This window comes from Salvelinus sp. IW2-2015, linkage group LG4q.2 (genome assembly GCF_002910315.2).
Source record: "Salvelinus sp. IW2-2015 linkage group LG4q.2, ASM291031v2, whole genome shotgun sequence".
Lineage (NCBI taxonomy): Eukaryota > Metazoa > Chordata > Actinopteri > Salmoniformes > Salmonidae > Salvelinus > Salvelinus sp. IW2-2015.
This window is the reverse complement of record NC_036843.1, coordinates 16,313,371-16,326,962: the sequence shown is the minus strand read 5'-3', so window position 1 is coordinate 16,326,962 and position 13,592 is coordinate 16,313,371. Positions and strand designations below refer to the sequence as shown.

The 13,592-nt window shown below is 41.1% G+C and overlaps 1 pseudogene; it reads right to left on the bottom strand.

Annotated features, from left to right (window-relative positions):
* Positions 1-1,392: 1,392 nt before the first annotated feature.
* The window catches only part of LOC139027628 (CDAN1-interacting nuclease 1-like), a 36,759-nt pseudogene continuing 24,559 nt past the window's right edge, over positions 1,393-13,592 (bottom strand).

The window sequence follows — 13,592 nt, the reverse complement described above, 5'->3', positions numbered from 1 at the left end:
CATTGCCTTCCTCCCTCAACACAAACACACACAAGTGCAGGGGCAGCTCATGCTTCTCAGACTCTACGATGCAGGCCTAACAATATGAGGGAGAGCATACAAAATGTCAGCAGTAAATGTCAATTAAAAATTACAAGGGTGCTGGGAAAGGTGGGGTCTGAAGGGACAGACATTTTTTTGACACAGCAGCGTTTATCTGACCAGGCCGCTGGCTGACATGATGGGATCTACACTGTCAGTTCCTTAACGCACCCCGACAAGGCCGCTGCACTGAATACCAATGAAGATTGGAATAGACAGATTTCTTAGGTTCTTAGGCTTAGAGCAGCCATCTTACAATCAGTCTATATGCCATAACTCAAGTCTAATACAATGCGCTTCTGTTGAAGCAGGTAGATGTGCTATTTTCGTCCGTACAACAACAGACTAGGATACATAGACRTCAGAGTCTCAGTCTGTTGTTATTGCTGCCGTGTCGTGCTGCCTGTGGTACTAATCATAGGATCTTATAGGAATCAAACTTTGACTCATATATGATGCCAGAGTTGATTGACTGAGACAGTTCTGATTSAAGTGTTTTCTTATTAAATGCTGGTCATCCCCTCATGGTCTAGGAATGTTCTGGATCCCGACCGAAGCTTTTTTCGGATCAACAAACTTTCTTAAAGGTGCTTCTTTAATGTGGCCTACTAAAAATGTCAGCCATCAAAGGTGATGGTCCTTTGAATGTCACACTCCAGTGAGTGGGTTCTTGGGGTCCCCAATACTATCAAATGCCACAGCAGAGCGCTTCCCCCCTCCCCTYCATGCCATTTCCCCAAAAATATATATTAGACTGAGAAAATAAAACACATTGTTGATTATGACCGTGGCATCCTGCTAGTCTCTCTAATTTCACTGCTCAGTACTTTGTTGAATCATCCTCCCTGGAAGACAGATGTTTGGGCTAATGGCATCTGTTAAGTCAATCAGGAAGTCATTTGTCTATAAACATGCTTAACGCTCTCCTGCTGTATAACAATCCATGCCGTTCACCTCAATTGCCTAATTTACGTTTTAATATAAATATCAGTAATATCATCAACATAATCCAAGTGATTATATTTGTGATAGACGTACAAAACTGACAATGTGCTGTCAATCATAACTGTCATTATCACACTACTGGCAATCAGATAGGCCCAATCATATTACTCTGCCATTATGACCTTTTGACAAAGTGACAACTGTGTCTATGTTCTCCCTGCTGCAGCCTCTCCACACAGCCGGGCTCTGCCTGTTCTCTGGTCACAGCATGGAGAATCTGGAACCTTCCGGCACTGGCCCGCCATGTCACTATGTGTCAGCCAGCCGTCACAGCTGAGGGGGGCTGGGGCTGTAGCAGTCACAGCATCAGGAGCGGGGTGGTAGGGTCGCCCTTTCAGGCTCAGTGAGTTTGGAAGCCATGGTTGAGGCCAGGATAGAGGGAGAGGCCACGCGCGAGCGCTTTGGTTCCTCATTTCGCTTCTGCCATGCCCTGACACACAAGCACACTTGGTTGTTGTGACGGTCGCCTAGTTAGTAAACCTGCAAGGTGAGGTCTCCATGGTGCCAGGCGCTACGGAAGCCATCACCAAGGTGAGGGAGTAAGAGAAGCCTCTGATGGCCACAAGGGCGAGTGAGTGGGCACTCAGAGGGACGCTATAGGTTATATGAGCCACAACGCTGTGAATGACGCTCCGGTACACATCATCAATCATTTCACCAGTACAACCCAAGGACTAAGGATTTCTCCTTGAGCACCATTTGTACATTTGCTGTATACAATAAGAAAATACTTTTAACTTCTGAGAAAGCTGAATCCACGAACAGCTGTTTACACCCCCACATACCTCACTTCTCTTCAACTTTACTGCCGCTACAGTTTGTTTTCAAAGTTTGTATCCTCCTCGAGGGAGATGTCGTGGGCCTGGCTTCCCTCTCAGAGACTCCCTGGCAGATGCCTGGAGTGCAAGTGCTACTCAGAGACAATGACAAGAGGTCCTGTACTGCATGTATGTTGCGTTGTGGTTGAGGTCTGACAGAGGGGCCATTACATGAGACGGGCAGCACGCCTCTGTTCCTCCCCAGTGTGGGACCATCCAGCCCCCCGTCTCTCGTTCCTGTCAAGGGGTTCTTATGACAACAGATGTAAGGGATTAATCACCCTTATGTTACTCTGTTTCCATTCTTAAACAATGTGTTGTGTACTCTGGAAAAACAATCCAGCCACAGCGAGGCAGCCAGCTCTGAGAAGTTCTCAAGGACCCCCAGGACCAGGATGGATGTGACTAGTGTTGTAATGTAGTCCTACAACATATATGTTCATTCAGACCCCAGGACCAGGATGGATTGTGACTAGTGTTGTAATGTAGTCCTACAACATATATGTTCATTCAGACCCCAGGACCAGGATGGATGTGACTAGTGTTGTAATGTAGTCCTACAACATATATTTCATTCAGACCCCAGGACCAGGATGGAAGTGACTAGTGTTGTAAATGTAGTCCTACAACATATATGTTCACTCAGACCCCCAGGACCAGGATGGATGTGACTAGTGTTGGAATGTAGTCCTACAACATATATGTTCATTCAGACCCCAGGACAAGGATGGAAGTGACTAGTGTTGTAATGTAGTCCTACAACATATGTTCATTCAGACCCCAGGACCAGGATGGATGTGACTAGTGTTGTAATGTAGTCCTACAACATATATGTTCATTCAGACCCCCAGGACCAGGATGGAAGTGACTAGTGTTGTAATGTAGTCCTACAACATATATGTTCATTCAGACCCCAGGACCAGGATGGAAGTGACTAGTGTTGTAATGTAGTCCTACAACATATATGTTCATTCAGACCCCCAGGACCAGGATGGATGTGACTAGTGTTGTAATGTAGTCCTACAACATATATGTTCATTCAGACCCCAGGACCAGGATGGATGTGACTAGTGTTGTAATGTAGTCCTACAACATATATGTTCATTCAGACCCCAGGACCAGGATGGATGTGACTAGTGTTGTAATGTAGTCCTACCAACATATATGTTCATTCAGACCCCAGGACCAGGATGGAAGTGACTAGTGTTGTAATGTAGTCCTACAACATATATGTTCATTCAGACCCCAGGACCAGGATGGATGTGACTAGTGTTGTAATGTAGTCCTACAACATATATGTTCATTCAGACCCCAAGGACCAGGATGGAAGTGACTAGTGTTGTAATGTAGTCCTACTACATGTATGTTCATACGTTGAGCCTCTTTGGGAGGAAGTGGGTCATGTTACACTGTGTGGAGGTTTGTACTGGACATGGCCTGCATTGGAAGGAAGTTGTCAATAACACAACTATATGACCTGCCTTCAGAATACTTTAAAAGGGGGGAGCGGCTAATGATATGAAAAGGGAATGTTTGGGAGATGTTAGAAAGTGTATTGCAAGCATAGTATACTGTAGGTTTGGTGATGCAGAATGGATTCCAATGAGAAGACATACATTTTCCAGTCGCTCCAGAACTGCTTGTTCGGTTAGGTGCAATGGCTATGGTCATGCCCAAACATGGCCTTGCTCTCAATCCAGTGGACGATATGGCCATCCACAGCTGAAACAAGAAAACACAAAGGTCGTAGGATAGTCAGATCTGTGCATTTACCCTGGTCTAACCTAGAATTTACAATCACGCCTAAGATGTTTCCAAATGAGAACAGTGCTTTTGAGTATCTATCGGCCCATTATAATAAAACACAAGCATACTGTATAAACATATTATATTGTAGACTACAACAATCAGACAGTGTAATCGGGCAAGTCACACAACTAGCATTTGGAGGAGACGTGACATTTTTGTGCTAAATTAACTTTGAAGCTTTTCAGTGATATCAACTAGAATGGCAACTAGCATGGAAGGAAATMTGTATTGTTGTGAGAAAGGCTTCACACCCTTGTAAATATCCAAGAGAACTGTAAAAGACTAGCTATCATAGCCAACTGACCATAGTGTTAACACATCAGAATGAAATAAAATCATTGACATTAATAATGTAAATAAATACGTACCAATTGGCACCTCCAGGATAATGTCAGGCGTCTTTGTCATAACCTTTGGTTCACAGTTGGATTCATCTACAGCAATCACAGTCATTTTGGCATTTGACCATATCATAGAGAGAAAGAAACATGGGCACTTATTTGGTGACAACCTACAGTGTATGTTTTATGCACTCACATGTTTAACCTTAGATTCTAATTTCTCCAGATTGACCCTTCATAGCCCCAGTAGCCATTTCACACTTACCAGCATATTTTACCCAAGATGCCTTTCTTTACCACCACAGCAGTGATAACAAAAGCTCAGTTGCAAAAGCACCGAGACACAGCKTAGGACAGCAGGAAACAGTGAAACCATTAACTATATCTGACACTTACTGCGGAACCACTGCACAATGTCTATAAAGCCTGGTAGTTACTCCACTCTCCACTAGCTTCAGCAGTAGATGGGTTGGTGGAGCTTCATAAAGCATAAAGGAGACAGACAGGGTTGGCATTATAGCCGCTGTGAGCCTGACCCCTGCCTGCACGGGCCGCAGCCATTGTCCTTGACTCCTGGCGTGCTTCGGCCATTATCCGCCCAACACCTGATTTCTCCATTAAATCTCAGGCTGACCAGGTCATTCAATTCCAGAGGCCTGCCTCTTCGTAGCCAGCCAAGCTCGACTAATGGGCCAGAGAGGGGGAGAGGGAAGGTGTGGGGTGGGGCGGTTGAAAGAGGAGAAGCGAAGGTCTGTGGCAGGCAGCCTCCACCCAGAGGTCCATAGTAGTGGTGGAGGGGCTGTGTGGTGTGGTCTCTCTCCTAACACCTACCGGGCTGTTGACATTGTCATGCGAGGCTGATCGCATTTTTACACCACCTTTGATTAAAATTAATGGTCCGTCCCCACTGTCGGGGAGCTTATTTCCAATCCATTTATCAGGCCGGGTGTCGTGAGGCAGGGCTGCCTCCGTGGCCCCCAAACTCTGACAGTTTTAGAACAGTACTCCACGCAGGCCTGGAGAAAGGTCAGCACCGCCGGCCCAAATAAATAATATCTTCTTAATGACGGGGGAATGACTTGTTTTCTTCATCACTCATCTGATCGAGGGGATGGGGTGAAATTTCACACCCGGACACTCACTACCTTGACATAGAGCCTCTGGACAAGACAATAGTGTTAGGGGGAGGGCAACACTAACCTAGAAGACACGTTTGAAAAGCCTCTAGTGTTGCTGGAGGGGAAATGACCAATTCTCATGGTCAACCGCGTGATTATGGCTAAAAACTGACTAAGCTTATTAGCTATTAGAACATTGAAACCACATGTTACACAAGATGAATTCAGCAATGTGTTGGTGTTAAATAAGCAAAACATTTTAATGGATTAATAATCTGTTCATGAGACTACAACTGACTACTTTTTAAGACCATAATGTCTTCCTACTGCAGATGACCATTTAAACAGCATCAATATTAAAATAACAGATACATCTCCATGTTCCTCCTCTCTCATTCAGGAGGCAGGAGGTGAAGGTAATCAATGGTAAAATCTATCTGGGCAGAAAGTGACCATTTTGTAAAATGTTGTAAATGAAACGGGTTGAGTGGGGAAACCTGAGAGGATCAAACATTAGGCCTGTATATTTGAAGCTCTTATTTGATCAAATATTCATACTGGGTGAGTGCATGAKTTAAACATACAGGGTATTAGATAACACAGCTCCTGGTTGTAAGTAAATCAATGGGCGATACCACCCACTACATCAATCATGTCCACGTTTCCTTTTTAACTCTCCCCCTGAGAACAGAATCAATGCAAGGACAGATTACCTTAGCTAACTGTTGTGGTGTGTGAGAGACTGTGTGTGAGCGAGGTGTAGTTTTACCTAAGGACAGGTTTCTCTCCTTCAGCTTGTCACGTTGGAGCACGTCAGCCTCCTGGCCAATAGCACTATGGGTGAAAGGTTACGGAGACCCACCAACACTTAGTAACTTTCATTCACTTTTCAAAGGACAAACACTGATGTCCCTCTAGTCTAGATAAAATCAAGCACATAGTGTTGTAGTCTTAAGCTCATTTTGAAGTATGGCTCACAACCTGAAACATTGTATTTATACAGCATTCACCGCTCATTAATGATACTTGAAACTGCATTCGAGGGTGAATAAAGCTTCCCTCCAAATCTATCAAATTCCACTGCAAAAGGGACTTTTTTACCTGTCAYTTGGGTTGCTATAGAAATGGCAAGCCTTGCTTAAAGGGTTGCTGTGGCAACAATGTGAGTGTGTGCGGGAGTTAAGAATGCGCACGCGTGTTTGTGTCTGTGTGGGGTACAGGAACGGAAGTTACCCATCACAGGACAGATCAGACAGCTAATATCAGGTCTCTCCTGCTAAGCTCTGTTCTTGATATGCATATCATATGCTCCCGCCATCACAATATTAGCCCGTACATAATCTGAGCAGGGGTTTGAAGGTCATTCATCAAAGTTCAACTTTAACAACAAATCTTCATATTCAAATACAACAACAAGAGACAGAACTTTCAGAGAAAACAAAAATCTAGAACAAATGCTAATTTTGCCAATTTGTCAAAATGCATACAGCCCCTGAACTGTGTTGCTAATTTCCCTAAAGGAAAAAAAACTAAACAATAATGTGCCTTGAGAATAAATGCCATTGTGAATCAAGGGAAACTGTGGTAGACACCGTGGAAAGCATTCTGCATTCATTAAGGGGCAGATAACATGCATCATTTGCTTTTTGGAAAACTGATAAAACTCCTTCAGGCGTTAATCCCCCCCACACACACAAATCACTCAAAAAACACTAGCGATTAATACATGCATACTCTGAGCGGCACACACATCAGAGCCAATCTTCTGATGTCCACATGGAGGCGTTCCAAAAGCACATAGGAGTGGGGCGGTTTTCATGAACTGGCCGTGGCAGACTGAGTGAATGTGAGTTGACACTGGAGGGAGGATTGTGAAAGGAAGGTAAAGAGGGGGATGAGGATGGAGGCCAAGGTAGGACAGGGTTGACTGCCTGTGAACAGAGAACTACCCCTCCCTTCTCACCCAACCCCATTCTTGCCCCCCAGCAAACATAGCAGTCCCCAGCTGCTTGCCCCTAAATAGCCAAATAGACCCCCACTCCGACCGCTTGCTGCCCCAACCCATGCTCTCCTATCTGGGAGAGAGGGAAAGAGAGAATAAGTGCTGGTGGTGATGACCTGGCATTGACAACCTATGACTTCCCATCTCCAGCCCTCTGATCACTAGGTCTGCACTGCTAGACCGACCAACAGAGAGAGAGAGAGACCTGCAAGAAAAGAGAGTAACCAAGAGAGAAAGAGTAAGAGTAGAGAGAGTAGTAGCTACGAGGGCTGTATTTCATGTGGCAGTGACATGCCAAGAACTCTCCATGGTGCTGATATCTCTCAGACTGGTCTCTTCACTGAGCGACAGGCTAACAGGGAAATGGTCAACTGAGCATAATGGCAGTAGAGTACGTCTTTCTAATGCCAGACAGTAATATTGCTGCTCTATTGCTGCTCACTCATACACTCACATTTTCAGGGGACCAAAACAATTCCAACTTTGCTTAAAGACATTTAATGGGATCTTAAGCACTTAAAAATTCGTAACATATTGTACAAATTGGAATTCGTAACATAATATACAATTCTTTGTTGTTTGGAGAACGCAACATATCATACAAAATGGGTGACGTTGTACACAATTGTGCATAATTTTTGGGGACCCGTTTTGGCTCGTGAGSGGTACTTTCAAAACTACTGGCTGAAATTACACAAAACCTTTATAATGCATCTTAAACTTAGACAGTAACCCCCTGTCTATCCCTTTGTTCTTTTGGGATTGGAGTTGCCATATTTTAAGAGCCACATAACCCACCGGAAGAAAATAAAAATGGCTGTGAATAACATGCCTATCCCCTTCCTGTGGCATAGAACATTGGGCCTGATTCACTCTGTGAACAAGAGAGATGCATTTGCATCAGCCTCATCCTCTCCTCCAACCCCTGCAACGAGGATGGCAGGGTGCATGCAGGATGAAACACCTCCCCTCAGAAGCAGAACTTTTATGTTAGGTGAAGCCAGACATCTCATCCCCTTCAATAGCTCCTCGTCAATTTCAGGCTTAACATTTTATGGGAAAGGATACTGTTTGATGCAGTCTACCAGTGGTCCATAACAGCAGTCATTTATTGTGCACTGAAAAGAGGGGGAATAAATATTACAGCGTGCAGGCAGCGGGGGGGGAAAAGCCCACACACCCGTTAAACAGTGTCGGGGAATCTGGGATGGGGAGAAAACACGGGAGACACACAGTGGCGGATTGGCAGGCGTGACCGGCGGCTCTGACGTGACTTTATTAGTAAACGTGAGCTTGATGCTTAGTCTGCAGGCCAGTTGTAAACTGCAAACATTCAGGAGCCAATTATGAATGAACAGCTTACAACCTGGGAGTACAAGGCAAGGTCAAACTAAATAATACAAATAACGAGTCATGTTTAATATTTKAAAGTTTTTACCCACACATGCAAAACTTGGCTGCAKTAGCTCCGTAGTCATGAGAAAGATACTGTGTGGATTCATTTCCAATAACACATTTTTACACTGAACAAAAATAAACATAACAAGTAAAGTGTTGGTCCCATGRTACATGAGCTGAAATAAAAGATCACAGAAATGTTTCATACACACACATTTGTTTGCATCCCTTTTAGTGACCATTTCTCCTTTGCCAAGATAATCCATCCACCTGACAGGTGTGGCATATCAAGAAGGTGATTAAACAGCATGATCATTACACAGGCACCTTGTGCTGGGGACAATAAAAGGCCACACTAAAATGTGCAGTTTTGTCACACAACCCAATGCCACAGATGTCTCAAGTTGAGGGAGCGTGCAATGGGCATGCTGACTGCAAGAATGTCCACCAGAGCTGTTGCCAGAGAATATAACCTCCGTCTAAAATGACAYAGGTGGCTTATATCATTACCATAAGCCACCTCCGACGTTTTAGAGGATTTGGCAGTATGTCCAACCAGCCTCACAACTGCAGACCATGTGTAACCACGCCAGCCCAGGACCTCCACATCCAGCTTCTTCACCTGCAGGATKGTCTGTGACCAGCCACCAGGACAACCGATGAAACTGTGGGTTTGCACAACCAAAGAATTTCTGCACAAATCGTCTTAGGGAAGCTCATCTGCGTGCTCGTAGCCCCGAACAAGTCGAATCAGGTGTGCTTGTCAACTAAACAACAAGTCCTCAATGAGTTGAATCAGATACGTTTGTTCTGGACTACAACAACAATGTGTGCTGTTGTACTTGAGGACAGGAGTTGGGAACCACTGCTCTACACAATTCCTGGAAGCTGAAAATGTCCTAGTTCTTCTATGGCCTGCATAATCACCAGAAATGTCACCCATTGAGCATGTTTGGGATGCTCTGGATCTACTTGTACAACAGCGTGTGCCAGTTCACGCCAATATCCAGCAACTTTGCACAGCCATTGAAGAGGACTGGGACAACATTCCACAAGCAACAGCCTGATCAACTCTATGCAAAGGAGATGTGTCGCGCTGCATGAGGCAAATGGTAGTCACACCAGATACTAACTGGTTTTCTGATCCACMGCCATACCTTTTATAAGGTATCTGTGACCAACAGACGCATATCTGTATTCCCAGTCATGTTAAATCCATAGATTAGGGCCTAATGAATTTATTTCAATTGGCTGATTTCCTTTTCCTCTTTCAAATTGTTGTGTTTATATTTTTAAATTACAGTGAGTAATTATATTGTAATCTGCTATACAAACGTGTACCTCACCCAATACCTGGTAGACGTGAGTGGCTAAAGTCTGGTCTGGAATCAAAGATGACTCCTGTAGCATGCTGTTGAGGACATGCTTGGAGGCTGTGAGTAGGGCAGAGAGAAAAAGAGGACAAAACACAACACACAAGCTATGGTAAGTCATCGCAGTCCCAGCAATGCTCCAATCCAAATATCCATCACAAACCTTTCAGAAATGTAACATTGACTGGGGAGATACAAAGATGGAGGATCAACAGAGTATATAGACACCAAGAACAGGTTTGCCATAAATGACCATGCTGCTGCCAGTGTTAGTGCAGTATTTCTAGCTTAGTCCATAGCCTGCCTGGCCTATTGAGTTTTTCCATAGATTTTTCTCTCTGGAGACCAGGAGCCCCATGTAGTTTAAGTTATGAATGATGACTATTTTGCATCTCTCATCTCCATTCAAGCTCCACTAACATTATAAATCAGTGAGCTGTAAGCCGCTAGATTGATTCCCTATTACTGCAACAGCAAAAATTCTTTAAACATATATATATATWTTTTTTTATTCAGATTAAATGGATTGTATCATCGTGTGACAAAATGGTTGAGGCGCGCCATTCTAATGATATATACAGTCGTGACAGACTCACTGCATTACTGACAATATTAGGAATGTTTCTATTCATATTTCAGGCATTATGGATCCCCTCCAAAAACATGGCTAGCTGGGGAATCTCTACCTGAGATGTGTAGATAGATAGTTAGTGCTGAAGACAGGATGGCTAATTTGAGGGATTTATAAAAAGAAGAGTGAACAGTGTCCAATGGAATAAAGTCGACTTAAAAGGACTGTTATTTTATAAGACTTGACTTACTATAAGCCTCTATTAAACCTAAACACTCATTATGAAGATATCTTTGCTAGAACACATAAAAAGCCCAGAACATCCCTTCCCGCAAACACCTGGCAGAGGAAGAACAAATATGCTGCTCCGAGCACTCGCTTGCTCTTCCCAGTGCTGAAAGAGAGCTCTCTCTCTCCTCGAGTTAGGAAACGTCATGACAAATGATAATGGATAATCAAAAAAGCGGGAAATATTAGGCAGCAAACTTTATGATGCCAGGAGGTATATTACTCCTCAACAACACTTGTTTCACTTAACAGTTACTACTCGACTGTTCCTAATAATCGGAAGGGAAATCAAAGGACCGAATACCACATTAGCATTATTGGGAACTTATCACACTGTAATGGCATTTTTCCCGCTTCTAATGGAAGTTTTATAGATTGGATGCTGCTTCTAATGGTAGTTTCATAGATTTAATGGTAGTTTCAAAGATTTGATGTTGCTTCTAATGGTAGTTTTAAAGATTTAATGGTCGTTTTATAGATCTTATGGTGCTTCAAATGGTAGTTTATAGATTTGATGCTGCTTCTAATGGTAGTTTAAGAGATTTGATGGTAGTTTTACAGATGTAATGGTAGTTTTATAGATTTCATGGTAGTTTTATTGATGTAATGGTAGTTTTAGAGATTTGATGGTAGTTTTACGGATGTAATGGTAGTTTGAGATTTGATGGTAGTTTTATAGATTTGATGCTGCTTCTAATGGTAGTTTTATAGATTTGATGCTGTTTCTAATGGTAGTTTTATAGATTTAATGGTAGTTATAAAGATGTAATGGCAGTTTTATAGATTTGATGCTGCTTGTAATGGTAGTTTTATAGATTTTATGCTGCTTCTAATGGTCATTTTATAGATGTGATGGAAGTTTTATAGATTTGATGGTAGTTGTATAGATTTAATGGTAGTTTGATAGATTTTATGGTAGTTTTATAGATTTGATGGTAGTTTTATAGATGTAATGGTAGTTTTAAAGATTTAATGGTAGTTTTATGCATTTGATGGTAGTTTATAGAATTGATGGTAGTTTTATAGATTTGATGCTGCTTCTAATTGTAGTTTTATGGATTTGATGGTAGTTTAATATATTTGATGTTAGTTTTATAGATTTGTTGGAAGTTTTAAAGGTTTGATTGTAGTTTTATAGATGTAATGGTAGTTTTATAGATTTGATGGTAGTTTTATAGATGTAATGGTAGTTTTATAGATTTGATGGTAGTTTTACAGATGTAATGGTAGTTTATAGTTTTGTATAGTATAGATTTAATGGTAGTTTGATAGATTTGATGGTAGTTTTATAGATTTGATGGTAGTTTTATAGATGCAATGGTAGTTTTAAAGATTTAATGGTAGTTTTATGCATTTGATGGTAGTTTATAGAATTGATGGTAGTTTTATAGATTTGATGCTGCTTCTAATGGTAGTTTAATTGATTTGGTGGTAGTTTTATAGATTTAGTGGTAGTTTTAAAGATGTAATGGTAGTTTTATGCATTTGATGGTTGTTTATATTTGATTGATGGTAGTTTTATAGATTTGATGCTGCTTCTAATGGTAGTTTAATTGATTTGATGGTAGTTTTATAGATTTAGTGGTAGTTTTATAGATTTGATGGTAGTTTTATGGAATGGATGGTAGTTTTATAGAATTGATGGCAGTTTTACAGATGTAATGGTAGTTTTAAAGATTTGATGCTGCTTCTAATGGTTGTTTTATAGATGTGATGGTATTTTTATACATTTGATGGTCGTTTTATAGATTTGATGGTCATTTTATAGATTTGATGGTAGTTTTATAGATTTAATGCTGCTTCTAATTGTAGTTCTCTAGATTTGATGGTAGTTTTATGCATTTGATGGTAGTTATATAGAATTMAGGTGMTTTTATAGATTTGATGCTGCTTCTAYTGGTAGTTTAATTGATTTGATGGTAGTTTTCTAGATTGAATAGTAGTTTTCTAGATTTGATGGTAGTTTTATGGAATGGATGGTAGATTTGTAGAATTGATGGCAGTTTTACAGAAGTAATGTGAGTTTTATAGATTTGATGCGGCTTCTAATTGTAGTTCTATAGATTTGGTGGTAGTTTCATAGATTTGATGATGCTTCTAACGGTAGTTTTATACATGTGATGGTAGTTTAATATATTTGATGGTAGTTGTATAGATTTGATGGTAGTGAATAGATTTGATGCTGCTTCTAATTGTAGTTTTATGGATTTGATGGTAGTAAAGAGAGATAGTTTTATACATTTGATGCTAGATTTTATCATTTTGATGCTAGTTTTATAGATTTGATGGTAGTTGTATAGATGTAATGGTAGTTTTATAGATTTAATGCTCTTCTAATGGCAGTTTTATAGATTGATGGTAGTTTTATACATTTGATTGGTAATTTTATACATTTGATGCTGTTCTAATGGCAGTTTTATAGATGTACAGGTAGTTTTATAGATTGCTGGTAGTTTTATAGATTTGATGCTGCTTCTAATGGTAGTTTTATAGATTTATGATGCTTCTAATGGCATTTTTATATATTTGATGGTAGTTAAATAGCTGTAATGGTAGTTTTCTAGATTTGATGGTAGTTTTACAGATGTAATGATAGTGTATAGATGTAATGGTAGTTTTATAGATGTAATGGTAGTTTTATGATTTGATGCTGCTTATGATGGTATTTTAAAGATTTGATGGTAGTTTTATAGATTTTGATGCTGCTTCTAATGGTAGTTTTTTTTAGATGTATGATGCTTCTAATAGTAGTTTTAAAGATTTGATGGTAATTGTATAGATTTGATGC